Source organism: Jaculus jaculus, chromosome 12, assembly GCF_020740685.1.
Source record: "Jaculus jaculus isolate mJacJac1 chromosome 12, mJacJac1.mat.Y.cur, whole genome shotgun sequence".
NCBI lineage: Eukaryota > Metazoa > Chordata > Mammalia > Rodentia > Dipodidae > Jaculus > Jaculus jaculus.
Genome location: NC_059113.1, coordinates 18,506,878 through 18,520,578, shown reverse-complemented (window position 1 = coordinate 18,520,578; position 13,701 = coordinate 18,506,878). Strand labels below are relative to the sequence as shown.

The following is a 13,701-nucleotide window of genomic DNA, read 5'->3' as shown; positions in this document are numbered from 1 at the left end:
GCCTCCCATGGGATCTGTAACCCAGAGGAGACCAAAAGTGATGGCACCTGAGATCCTTTTCTGAACTCAAAGCCCTCAAGCCCAAAGGAGCTTCTCTCCTTTCAGAGCCCCCGCCAAGGTCGACACCAATTAGCTTAAGATCTGCTTCCTCTGGGGGAAGGAAAGGAAGCCAGTGGAGAGGCCATACCACATGGCTAGGGAAACAGGTGAACGAACTATGGTTGCTTAATGCTCTGTAATGAAAACAAAGTGTGTGACAAACCCCTAGAGTCATTAACCAAAGACACAAACAAAGAAGCCTAGTTGTGTGAGTAAGCTCTGCCCTGTTTACTTTAGAGGGGCAGTAGCAGCAGGATGGAGGTGCACCAATGTGATGGCTACACCAACGGAAAACCACACTACCACAGCTGTTATTCATGACATCAATTCAGCACCACAGAATACCAAAAATAAATATGCTTTCCTTTAAAAGAGAAAATAAATCAAGAGCAGGAAACGAACTTAAACACTATGGAGAGCTTGCGATACTGATTTCATTAAAAAAAAAAAAAAAAAACCCATAGAGGCTGGGGTGTAGCTCAGTTGGTAGAATGTTCACTTAGCAGGCATAAAGTTTCGAGTCTGATACCAGGCACTGCACACACCAGGTGTGGGGTGCACACTTGTAACCCTAGCACTTGGGAAGGGAGGAGGCGGGGCAGAAGAAGCAGGAGTTGTTCAAGGTCATCCTTGATCACACAGTGTCTGAGGCCAGCCTCTTAGAAGCCATGACAGCCTGTCTCAAAACAAAGAAACAAATCTTAAACCCAAACCAAAATTCAAACACCAAACCTCATGTGCTGGCTGAGTGACCATGAGGTATAAGGTGTAAGAGGAAGACGACCTTTCCTGAGCATCTCAATATGCCTGAGCAATGCATCTTAGAATAGTGGCTCTGTGTGCGCAACTGTTCTAGGAAGAACCAGTCAGAAAAAGGTCTGGTAATTCATTCAGGCAGTGAACTACCTTGTCAACAGGCAGAACTACTGCACAGGGGATACTTTTAGGGAACAACTTGACAAACTGTGGTCACAACTTTATGGTATGTGGAGAAAGCAAGGCAGATGAACGCTAGCTCATAGAAGAGCCCAAGGGCAGGAGAACTTATGCCTGGGTAGAAAAGATGGCTCTGGACGTGTTTCCAATGGAATGAGTCATTCAGATTAACCTTCCAGGTGACCATGGTGAAAATATATGGACAAAAGTTAAAATCCTTTAACTAACAAATCACCAAGGACCTAATAGTTATTAATTATGAGGTGGAGAGTAAGGAGAGAGTATTCATTCTAGACAACAAATCCTTATTGTAAACTGCTAGGTAGATTATCACAAGAGGTGAGAGAAAACCTGAGATAAGAAACAGGACAACATGCCTGGGGCTCTCACATGGGAGGCCATAGGACACAGACTGTGCACGAGCCCTGCTTACTATGCTTGTAGAGAAAAGCTAAATTTAAGCTTGTCTACAAACAACTGGAAACCATAGCACAAGACATTACTGAGTGGAAAAAGATGCCAGAAGCCAGGGGATTAAAGCAGGACGAGGACAAGGACAACGAACAGGCCTGGGGGCAGGTTAGACACATCAGAGTCAGCACAGTGAAGGTTAAGTCCAAAGAAAAGCCGTCAGTAAACCACAGAGAAACGACGCGATGTTGTGGGAAGACAGCATGTCTGCGATGGTACAACTGGAGTCCTAGGAAGGCTCCCCACTTTCTCCCTGGGACACGAGCAACGCGAGTTAGAGGCAGTAAATATTCAGAGCTGATTAAAACAGAAACAAAGTAAGTAAGAATCCAGTAATTGAAGCAGCTCAGTAGCTCAGTAAAGGTGAAATGGTGGTGGTAGCGCTCTAATTAGGAAACAACATGCTAAGACTATACTAAAATAAAGACAGCCTGAAAACCCTAAAGACAGCCCAAGGGAAATTCTCCCAGGCACGTGCCCTATAACATTAAAAGATATAGTCAAGGGACAGAAAGAAAATGCTTGAAACCTATTTCTATGCCACATATACAAAACTCCTTTAAAATGGGCCAAATAAAGAAATTTTCACAGAATCAAAACTAGAATAATTTCTGTCTATGAATATTACTAAATATATTAGTACTTCTGCATTTTAGGAAAATCACGGCCCCTCTCCCCTCCCAGCTATGCACTGAGAAGGGGGTGTTTACATGATTAATAACCACATGTGAAGGCCAATCACACTTGTCAGCCACTGGAGGTGTAAATTAAAACTACGAAGAAATGCCACCAGACAAACCATGGCCCAGCTGCATGATGGGATCCGTAACATTGTATCCACCACTGCTCAAGGTGGCTAGGTAGGGAAATAAAAAGCAAGGCAAAGAAACACCAGAAAAGTGAGGACGCTGGGGAGAAAGAGGGAGTCAAGAAGGGGAGGTCATACCTGGGAAGGGCTGACAGAAGCATGTCTTCGGTGCTGGCTATGTTTTGGATCTGAGTGTGGTCTAAACACGTGCCCTCTATAAATACTTATGCCCAAACTTAACCCTCAAAGAGTGGGGTGAGAGGCAAGGCTTCCAGGACCCTTACCAAAGGATCTGAGGGAGCCTGTTTGTCTTTCTGCCTTTGCCATGAGAAGACACATGGAAGTGGCATTTCAGAGGAATGACCCGCATGAGACACTGTTTGCTGCTCCTTGGTCCTGGACTTCTCAACTTCCAGAACTTAGCCAGTACATTTTTACTGCTTGCATTCTTACAGCAGCTGACAGGCTAAGACACAGAGGCAAAGCTACAGGCGTCATGGTTTTAACATGACTCGGTTTTCCTGTCTATCTGTTAAGAGTTCAGTCAATTCCTAAAAACTGAAATTTAAAAAAGGAGATGATTTGAAATCATTTCAGCTATGTGCTTTAAATGGGAAATAAGTCAATTCTTCACATCAACAGAAACACAGGAGAAGTTGGGCTGCGATCCTGGCTGGACAGAGAACAAGGACCATGCATGTGACCCGACAGAAGATGGTCTCCCTGGTGGGGTTTGCTGAGTGCACACTAGGAGCTTAGAAACCAACAAGATTCAGCTCTTGGAATTCCCCAGGGAAGGAAAAGTTTGGTCTAATGATCCAGACATTTTCATGGTGACACAGGAGGGCTCGGGAGGTGCACTCCTACCCTTCGAAGCTTCCCTCCTTGGGACACATTGTGTAATGTAAACTAGGCTGCATTAGGATTGAGCCCACATCATGCCACTCCCATAGCCAAACGTGACAAGGGAAGCACATATATGAAAGCTATCCTTTGAAACTTAAATCTGAGTTTTTAAAATTAGACATAAGACTGAGAAGATGATTCATGATCACGTAATAAAAAAATCAGTACAATAAAGATAAATCAAAAAAACTATGTTGTAATTACTTTTGGTTCAATTAGTCAACTATTTATTGAGTGCATGATATATGCCTAGCGGCATTAATATAAGGAAATATATTCATTAGTTCCATTCATTTGCTATTGAAATGAGACTTTATTACATCTCATTGATTTGCTGGAAGGATGGCAGTCTTTCATTCAACAATGCATACTGATATGGAAGCCAGGGAAAGGCTTTTATTCTCAACATTTGAAAAGGAACCAATTAACTCCATGACCCCAAATCTTTCAATTTCTCTCTTGCTTTGTAAAAAAATAAAATAAAATCTTACAAAGTTGACAAAGGTTGGCTACATAATATCACAGCTCTTCAGAGTAGCTGGCTAGTGCAAGCCATTAGTATGTTATTCTCCATCACCCTGGAAAGACAAGAATCTGAGAAGACTGCTTTGAAAGCTTCCGCTATACATTATGAAGGGGCTTTTCGAAGATACCATCACAGTAAAAATGAACCAAGAATCAAATCTAAAGAGAAGTTACCATGGTAACATACAGGTGGGTTATCTTATTGGTCTTAGCTTTTCTTAAGAGGGAGTTTGACCGGGTGAGCCTAAGTCATCCAATACAAAGGTGGAGCGGCTGTTGGCACCAAGGCAGAACTTGGCTTCGGCACAGACCATTCTCATTTACCTTCTCATGTTCCAAACCACTAGTGTCTCCAAGAAGGCAGGGATGGTGAGAAGTTATAATCTGAGAGGAAGGGGGTCTTTTCTGTAGACAGCAGAGTAGGAGGTTCCAGAAATCAGCCCCTCCTCTGAAACAGCCACTGCTCTGTCATGCTGGAACTCAACGGCACACAGGAGAGAGGGGACTGCTGGGTGAGGAGGCCGCCCCCTGCTTGGGGCAGACACAACCTTTAAAGCAGTAGGAGAGGTGTAGTAACGTGAAGCATGCAAGGGATCTTTAGTGAAACTGACAGCTGACAGCAGACAACACAGAGGTCAGAAGTGGGGGATAATACATTCAGAGTGTGGAAGGAGAAACAATCCAGGCAACCAAGAATCTGACAAAACAACTTTTAAGGATAAAGGAGAAATCAAGACTTTGCCAGATGAACACAAGCAAGGCAGTCTGTTACCATCAGGCTTGCCTTGTAAGAAATGTTGCAGGAGCCCCTCAGGTCTGGAGTTAGAGGCCATGCCCAGTAGCTTGGATCCCTTTGAAGAATGGTAAAGGTGATCACATAAGTGAACAGAAAAGTCATGATATAATTTAACCTGTAATTCTTTTTTCCTATGTACTTTGACAGACAAATTAAAAAACAATTGCTCTGGCAATCACAAGGGGGATGGGGAGGTAGCACATGGAGGAGCAGAGTGCCTGCACGCTCTCCAGAACGCCGTGCCAACAGCGGAATAAACATGTTCACATGTGCACACAGAGCGTGTCTGGGAAATCAGGTCAGGCCTAAGAAGAGTCTTAATAAACTGTAGAACACTGAAACCAGAACAAATACTCTTTCCAGTCACAGCAGGATACAGCACAAGTCAGTGACAGCTGGGAGAGATGCTAGAGTATATAGGAAGTAGAGGGTTAGCTCAAAGTGGGTGTCCATGATAGAGGTGTGAGGCCGCTGTCCCGGGTCATCGGCACGCCTCCCAGCCATTGCAGGGCCTCAGCGTTCATGCACTGGTGAGGCTTGCGGCTACACTGAACACCTCTTAGTATACTGACTTCTCTGCACTTACCAGAGGGTTCCTCTACTTTGGCCAAGTTGGCACTTCATTTCTGAGCCAAGAGATGTTCATTTCACATTGTAGTAGATTCTAGAAGATATTTATGTGCACTTTCTTCCTACCATTACCAGGACTTGACACCATTTGCATATTTTCAGTAGATGTGGACAAGTACTTCTGAGACAGAATATGTTTTATTATTTTATACATATAAAAACAGATGATAGAAACTGGGAAACTTATATAAATGTGTGGAAAATTAAACTATACTCTTATACAGCCAACGGGCCAAACCAAAAACAAACAACAAAAAACCTTAAACCAAACCAAACTGAAATACAAATAGTGAAACCACAGCATGCTAAGACTCACTGGACAAAGTGTCAGCAGTGCTAAGGGGGACAGCTGTATCTATAACTGCTTATACTGAAAAGAGAAAGGAGCTCCTGAAGAACGCCCTCGCTACACCTGACGTGCTAGAAAATGAGCAGATGCAACTCAAAGCTAGTGGAAGAAAGGCACCAACAGAGACTAGAGATAAATACTGAACAGAAAACAACAGGGGAAATAAAATAAAAATTCCTAACAAAACTGGACAACTTTTACCTTAGAGAAAATCTACCACTAAAATAGAACTACAGAAGAGGAGTCATTACTACTGAGTTTACAGAAAGTAAGGATTTATAAAGGAATACTGCAGGGCTGGAGAGATGGGGCAGTGGTTACGGTGCTTGCTTATAAAGCCTAGTGGCCTGGGTTTGATTCCCCGGTACCCACATAAAGCCAGATACACAAAGTAGTCATACATCTGGAGTTTGTTTGTAGTGGCAAGTGGCCCTGGTGTGCCTATTCTCTCTCTCTCTGCTTGAAAACAAAACAAACAAACAAAAAAAAAAATTAAAGGAATAGTCCCCCCCCCAAAAAAAAAACCACAATATTAAACTAAACCAACACATTGGATCACCTCCCTGAGATGCACCCATTCTTGAGAAAACATAGACTATAAAAGATGAAGGAGTGCCAAGATCCAAACAGACTAGGTAATAAAACCTTCAAATAGGGGGTGAAAGTGGGGCAGCTAGGATCAAATGGCTTTAAGAAAATGCTATCTACTCAGCAGTTAAAGACACTTGCTGGTAAGACAGAAGCAAAGTGGCACACATGCCTGTAATCCCAACACACCCATGGCACTGTGAGGCAGAGCCAGGAGACTCCTGAAGCTCACAGGCAGCAGTGGCAAGAGAGAAGAAACAACTTGGGGATGTCCTCTGACCTCTCCATGCCTGCTGTAGCCAGAATGGGCTCTCTCACACATCATGCACACACATACAAATAAAAAAAAATTAATACCAATTTTCCCTCAGTACTTCCAAAAATAGAAAAGGAAGGACCTTCCATTCTCTATTCTGGCTAGTGGGGACACATGGAGAACCAAGGTGCTCACGCTGACAGTCCCACCCCAGCTGAGACCCTCAAAAGCATGGACCAGAACAAAGGCACCTCTATGCTCCACTCAAGTTCTCGCCCACAGAATCACTAACAAATAGTTGCTGATTTATCCACTGAATTTTGGGAGGTTGTGTTTTCTACAACCCAAACCACCAGGATTGGGTATGTGATTTGCAGAGGCCGTGGGGCACTGGTCCGGGATGTGGATAGGCGATGGGCATTTATCAGCAAGGACAAACCAGACAACTGTCAGCATAGGGAGAACTACAACTTCCATCTTAAATCGAAACTCAACTGCGCTGCCTTGGATGTGCAGGCACTTGGATAAGAGACCACACTCCGGTCCAGGCTGCTGGCGGAGTACAAGGTCTCTAGGTGTGTCTCCTGCCAGAAGCAGACTGACAGGCTAGGCTCTACAAAACGGCCACTGCAGGAAGTTATAGAAGCAGCACCGGTGTGTTCAGCACTTAATTACCCACTTGTAAAACAGAAAAGCTCCACTAGAATGAATCGGTTAAACCAATGTCCAATGTTAATAAAGAACAAACAATAAGCATTCCAGAAGGAGTTAACACAGGAATCAACCACTAAAATGGAACTGATAGATGCTGTGCTGCTCTGACTGTGACTCCCCATAGCCTCAGGGATTTTGATTAGGTTAAGCTTCCTACTTAAGTCTCCAGCTGGAGGAGGTGTCCCTGGAGAAGGATCTTGTAGTCCAGCCCTCAGGTGTGTGCTGGCTGTTTGGTGGTGTCTCTGTGTCAGACACCTATGGAAGTGAGTTAGCTTCTGCCACTGATAGGGTTTGCCCTGGAACCTGTAAGTCTGAAAGAAACCCTTTCCTCCCATAAGCTGTTTCTGGTCAGGTGTTTGTCCCAGCGACGAGAAAGTAACTGCAACAGATGGGGTAGTGAGGGTAGGTGAGACTTCTTTTTGGACAGGGCTCCCAGATCTTTTATGAATATTAGCACCCATCATAAGATACAGGCCTACTTCTCCTAAGCAAAGGCATACAACATCTGCCAATATTTACAAGCCCAGAGGAACAGGAATAGGGAGAAGTCTAATGCCTTTGGGACATGGGAGGGCACTGCTCTGAAATTAAGAGGTTAGATAGTATGGGCCCAGGATTCACCATGTGGTCCTCTTAGTGTGGACAGGCTAGCACAGATCAGTACCACTGGCCTCCACTGAAAAAGTTGCATGCAACCTTCAGATACCTACGAGATCTATGTGGTAGGAACTCGTGGTGGTCTACTAAGCAATACTGGAAACATAGGCACCAACAAAGAGTCACATGTTGCCATGTGAGGGATGGCTGGATGAACTAGACATTGAAAGTGCTACAAATGGGTACCTGATTCATTTACAAATGAATGAATATCAAGTAGGGGGGAATACAAATTCCTGGACTGACCATGCAACAATACCTCCAAATCTGGGCTGCAACACAGATGCCAATTAGCAAACACCAGGCTCATGAGTTATCTGGCTAAGTAGCATTCTGTACCATCAATGGTAGCCTGACTGCTGCTGCTGCTGACAGGAACAGAGCACTTGCAGTAAAGCAGTGTTCTTTGTTGAGTCCACTGTCTTTTAAAAAATATTTATTTATTGGGGAGGGGTTCAGATAGAGAGAATGGGTGTGTCAGGATCTCTAGCCACTGCAAACGAACTCCAGAAGCATGTGCTAGCTTGTGCATCTGGCTTATGTGGGTACTGGGGAATCAAACCTGAGTCCTTAGGCTTCACAGGCAAGTGCCTTATGCACTAAGCCATTTCTCCAGCCCCAAGTCTATTGTCTTTAAAAATGGTCCTAATGATACAGAATTCCTACTGAAGCCCACATCAGAAAGAAACACACATGCTCACAGGGAGACTACCAAAGTGGAAGAAGAGCACACAGAAACTAGGGAACATGCACTTAATTAGGGGCTGTTTAGAGGGTAATTTATTTAAGAGATAGATTAGGTGAAGGGCTGACGAAAAGTGCACAAAAGAGGAGACTTTCCCTGTCCTCTCTGAGGCGGCCTGTATGAACACACACATGCGCACACACTAGTTCACTTTTGGCAGGCATCCTACGTCCATTAGCAAACGGCTACCCATAATGAAGAAAAGCTCTTCCAGGCACTTCGGTAAGGATTATGAGTCCATTATCAGACAAAGTAGCACAAATGACCTGCTTTTCAACGAGACCATAATGTGAAGAATAAAACAACCTTCACCTGAGGCTGAGGGAGATGTGTAGCTGTCTGGGATACAGGCAAACTTCCTGGGGCCAGGAAGGAGAGCTTAGTCATTTGCAGATTAAGGAACAAGACAACTGCTATTTTCTGCCCACATGACTTGGTTAATCAGTGACTCTGGGCACATGCCCATTGATTTCAGTCCTAGGACACCATGCCAGATTATATAAGGCACAGGCACGTTGATTTTTTGACTACTGGGAACCCTACACACAGCACTGGGTCGTATAGCTCTGAGTGCCATGATAATGAGTGATCTCATCTCCACGGTGACTTGTTTAATCACTCTGGATTTAAATTCTCCTCCCCTCCCCTTGTCATAGGCTTTGTAATAGATTTAAACAAAATGGCCATCAGGCTCTGACTCCAGTGATTTCTGTCATCAACCATTCAGACATTTTCCTTGTTTCTCACCACCACTGTGTGATCTATCAGCCTTGTACAGTTCTTGGCCAATGGCCATATTAATTTTCTACTTGAAAGAACACAAATAGAATACTGCTTATGACGAAGGTAGTAGGGGAGCTTGGGGAATAGTTGTTCGTCTTACTGCATAGCAATTAGCTTGGCAAATTGAAACAGTAACATGATTAAATCTGATACCTAGCCAAAATTGCCAAAAGGAAAAAAAAAATTCATTTTGTTGGAGGTGTTAAATGGCTTTTTAAACAGTGGCTGTTGACAGTTATATTTGCCCTTGTAGAAATGGTATGGGCAGTGTGACATCAGAGATTTCCGGTTTCCATGGTGATTATTAGTGATGGCATTTGAAATGTTGTGGTTAGGGCTGCGGTGTAAGTCGTGGCACCTACCCCTACATGAGGGGAGAGAAAAGCTGTTTCATCTTGACATGTTTGAAGGATACTGCTGGTTATGCAGGCAGGCAAACACCATGGGTTTTAAGTAAATGAAATTTGTTCCTCTTAAACACTGCTGGAAAAGATGCAGCAGTATGAAAGACGCGAGAGCACTTGGACTTAACGGGGCTAATTCATTGCTTTTGAAATTCAGGAACAGTTAATGGTTACTTCCTGCCTATACATTATTTTATAAACTGGTTGTTTTTAGAACATCAATTTACCCATTTTTATAAGCAGAAAGACTATTTTTTTTTACTCTGAAGCAATTAGTCCTGGGTGGAGCAACAGTCTAAGCCTGAGGAGGGAGAAGACCTGCCCTCCCCTGCAGATGGGGACAATTAACAGGTGGAGCTTGCTGCCCATCCAAGCATTCCTAGAAAGCTGCCCAACATCTCTCTACTTTTTCTTTTTTGAGTCAGGGTCTTACTTTCAGCCCAGTCTAGCAGTGATTTCATAGCAATCCCCCTGCCTCTGACTCCTGAATGCTGGGACTGCAGACCTCTTCTTTGTCCCCTTTGACACACCTGCTGGTTTTGATAATGCTGAATCCACATTTTCATTTTGCTTTGTTTAATAATTTTTGCACTTAAAGGTGATGGTTAACTTTAAAAACCAGTTTAAAAAACAATTATGTACTTCAAAAAAATGAAGAGACTTAAAAGCCTTTGAAAGGTAGTATTTCATTTAGCTGGGCGTAGTAGCACATGCCTTTAATCCCAGCACACAGGAGGCAAAGGTAGGAGGATCGCCATGAGTTTGAGGCCAGCCTGAGACTACATAGTGAACTCCAGGTCAGCCTGTGCTATAGTAAAACTCTACCTCAGCCTCCCCCCCCAAAAAAACAAAGGGTTTCATTTGACTGATGAATGAAGATATTTTCAATTTTTCTCATGTGGTTGCAGTAGTGTTAAGTTACTAAATACACAGTGTATACTTTTCAATAAAACACACTGAGGTAACAATAAAGTAAGTTTGAGAGAAGGGATTACTAGACTTTGAACCCAGGGTCCCACAATGCACGGCGAGCACTGTACCACTGAGCCACATCACCAGCCCAACAATTTGTTTCCTTACAGGAAGATGAGCACACACAGACTCTTTCTGAGTAGTGATTCAAGTCAGATCTACTGTGTAGTTACTAATGCTATAGAGAGTAGAAGCAAAGATCATATATCTACGTTAAGAAAGAAAATCTGCTGGCAAGATGCAGGAAAGTCATAATGAATCAGAATGTAATTTTTAAAAGTTCTACAGAAATGTATTCCTCTCATAAGCTAGAGTCACTAAAATGATGAATGACCATCTCTCCCCCATTCAAGTTACTAGCGATGCCAGGACAGAACCTCTGTACATGACTTACAGAAAAGCCTATTAATGGACCCATCAGGAGGCTGCACTTACAAACTAAGGACAAGGGTGACAAAAACGCAGGACATCCTGGTTTAGAGTAGCATCAGCTGTGATCCAAGTCATGCATCCACAACGTAGGGCTGGGATTAATGGCTTGTGGAAAACCTTCTCATCATCACATTGCTCATCAAACACCTAGCCTACAATGAGAATGAGATCCACTCAAAAAGTTAACAGTCAACTGTGGTCAGAAAAAGGGCTAGGAAAACGTAAGTCATGTTGAGAACTAAAGAAGTTAGCTAGAACTGTGCAGGATAAGCTGATTGACTTGGTTTTAGTAAGTAAAGCCCTGTGGACATGAAGTGAAATAAAACCCCAGGTCACAAGGAGAGCTACTGGCTCCCTGCACACCCACCAGCCAGGTCCTCTCCTAGGCTATGTCTAAGGGAGTGTTGTTAGTGACATGTAGCCCACAAACACCCGTATTATCACCTAGAGATCTGTTGTTTTAAGGATCATTATACAAAGAGTCTTCATACACTTAACTCTTTGACTTGCTACAATATCCAGTTAAAATGTGTGTGTATGCACACACACATCCACCCTCCCCCACTGTAGTTAAATCACAGAGAGAGACCAAAGCCAAAGTGAACAAATGTGGAAGGAAAAAGTAACACTACAACATGGTAAAATCATAAGCCCCTGACAACTACTCTCGCTCAAGTTGTGAATAACAGATCTCAGGTTTCCAATTCAAAATCTTTAATAGAGTAACTTACTGCTAAGCCACAGATATAATCCGTCAGCCACACTGAGAACGTGTTTAGGGCTTGCATGGGAAGGGTGATGAAAGCGTGAGTAAACAGAAGGCCAAGGAGGTCCTACGTGGTGGGCATCCCCCACAGGAACAGTGTAGGGGCTCTCAGGATAGAGGGTAGGAAATAATGTTCACCAGTCCCTTGTCCCAAAGAATTCACTTTAGTCCCAAGAAGGCCTTCCAGGGCTGTTCCTATAGAAACCCAGAGGTCAGAAGAAACTCCCTGTAGGGCGTCAGTGTAGGAGACCTAGCATACCAGCAACAGAGAAATGTTCTCGCCTGCTACTCTGAGCAAGTCTCTTCTTGGCATTTCAGAAAGCCTCTATGCAGATGATCGAAAATTGAGCTATCACTTAGATTACAACAAAAAGCAGGAAGGAGAACAGATGCTGATTTCCACTAGAAAGACACCCTGCTCAGAAAAAGCAGACCCAGAGGCTCTTATGAGCAATTGGATTTGACCTTAGGCAAGCCAGGGGCCCTCTGTGGGCAGCATTTCTGAGGGAAGATAGATGTCAGAAAGGTAGTGATGGAACATAGAAGCTCTGCACTTTGAAACCTGATTAGGGTCCTACAGGCATCAAAGTCATGTGACTGGATGCCAGACTCTGGGAGGGCAGGGCTGCCAGGGCAGACAGTTACCATTAGCTTAATGACTGGGAAGAGAATGGGACACGTGGAAGATGATACTGAAGCCCAGCTACTCAACTGTGGTCTGAAGACAGTCAGGATGGGACAGGCATCCCGGGAGCTCTTGGCCCCACCTAGACCCAGTGAATCAGAATCCATGCTGACAAGCTCTGCAAGGTAGTCCTAAGCACCTCAGCGTCAGAAGTTCTCCCTTGAGGATCTGGCAGTGCTGGTGAAAGGGGTGAGGGGTTCCAGGTGCTATCAGCCCTGCAGAGATGCACATGTAGGATGGGGCTAGAGACAGGCTGGCCAACTACACAGCAGGACAGAGGAAACACCTTCCTACATAGACATCAGTACCAGGCAGGTAAGTCTCAGCCAGGCTTCCCACTTTTTGTGGGATTAAAGATAACAATGAGTGCTGGAGAGATGGCTTAGTGGTTAAGGCACTTGCCTGCGAGACCTAAGGACCCTGGTTTGATTCTCCAGGACCCACATAAGCCAGATGCACAAGGGGGTGTGTGCATCTGGAGTTTGTTTGCAGTGTCTGGAGGCCCTGGAGTGCCCATTCTCAATCTCTCCTCTCTCAAATAAATAAATAAATAAAATATTAAAAAAGATAACAATGAAAAATATACAAAGCTGGGCATGAAGAAATGCTTCATTAATCTAGGTAACACCAAAGCCCATAGCCAGGCTAAATGATTAAGTGAACCTGTGTGATTATAGTTTCATAATTATAATCATTAAAAGCTGGGCATGAGTATTGATTTATTGACTGGCAACTTCTTATTGATTTTCTTTTAGAAACCTCATTTCAGCTTTCATTTTCAGAAAATATTATTTTCTCCGAAGGTAGTGATTAAGCTTTGGGGATGTAGTAATCAAATGGGAAAACAAACACATTCTGGGAATCAACCTGAACTCCGTCCCTGGCTGGCTCTCACCACCATAGCTTTCTTACAAGGGTTTAGTCATTTCTTCTGCAAGGTTACAACACTGGAGAATAGGAGCAGAAAGGTACAGCCATCATTTTCTGCCTTCTTCCCCCACTATATGATGTCCCCAGTAAGGAAGGGGAAACTCTGATGGGATTCAGAATGCACAACCCCAAGATGGATGCCTCCGTGGCCTGGCAAAAACTGAAGGAATCTGAGAACACAGCTCTCTGCCTTCCCTTCCCTTCTCTGGAAGCAGGCAGTTAAGAGTCCCCTGTGAGAGGTCACCGCCC

General features: G+C 43.9%; 1 protein-coding gene across 1 annotated transcript in view; it reads right to left on the bottom strand.

The window, feature by feature from the left end:
* Positions 1-13,701, bottom strand: part of Elp3 (elongator acetyltransferase complex subunit 3) — a 76,224-nt gene that overhangs the window by 9,232 nt on the left and 53,291 nt on the right. The window lies entirely within an intron of this gene.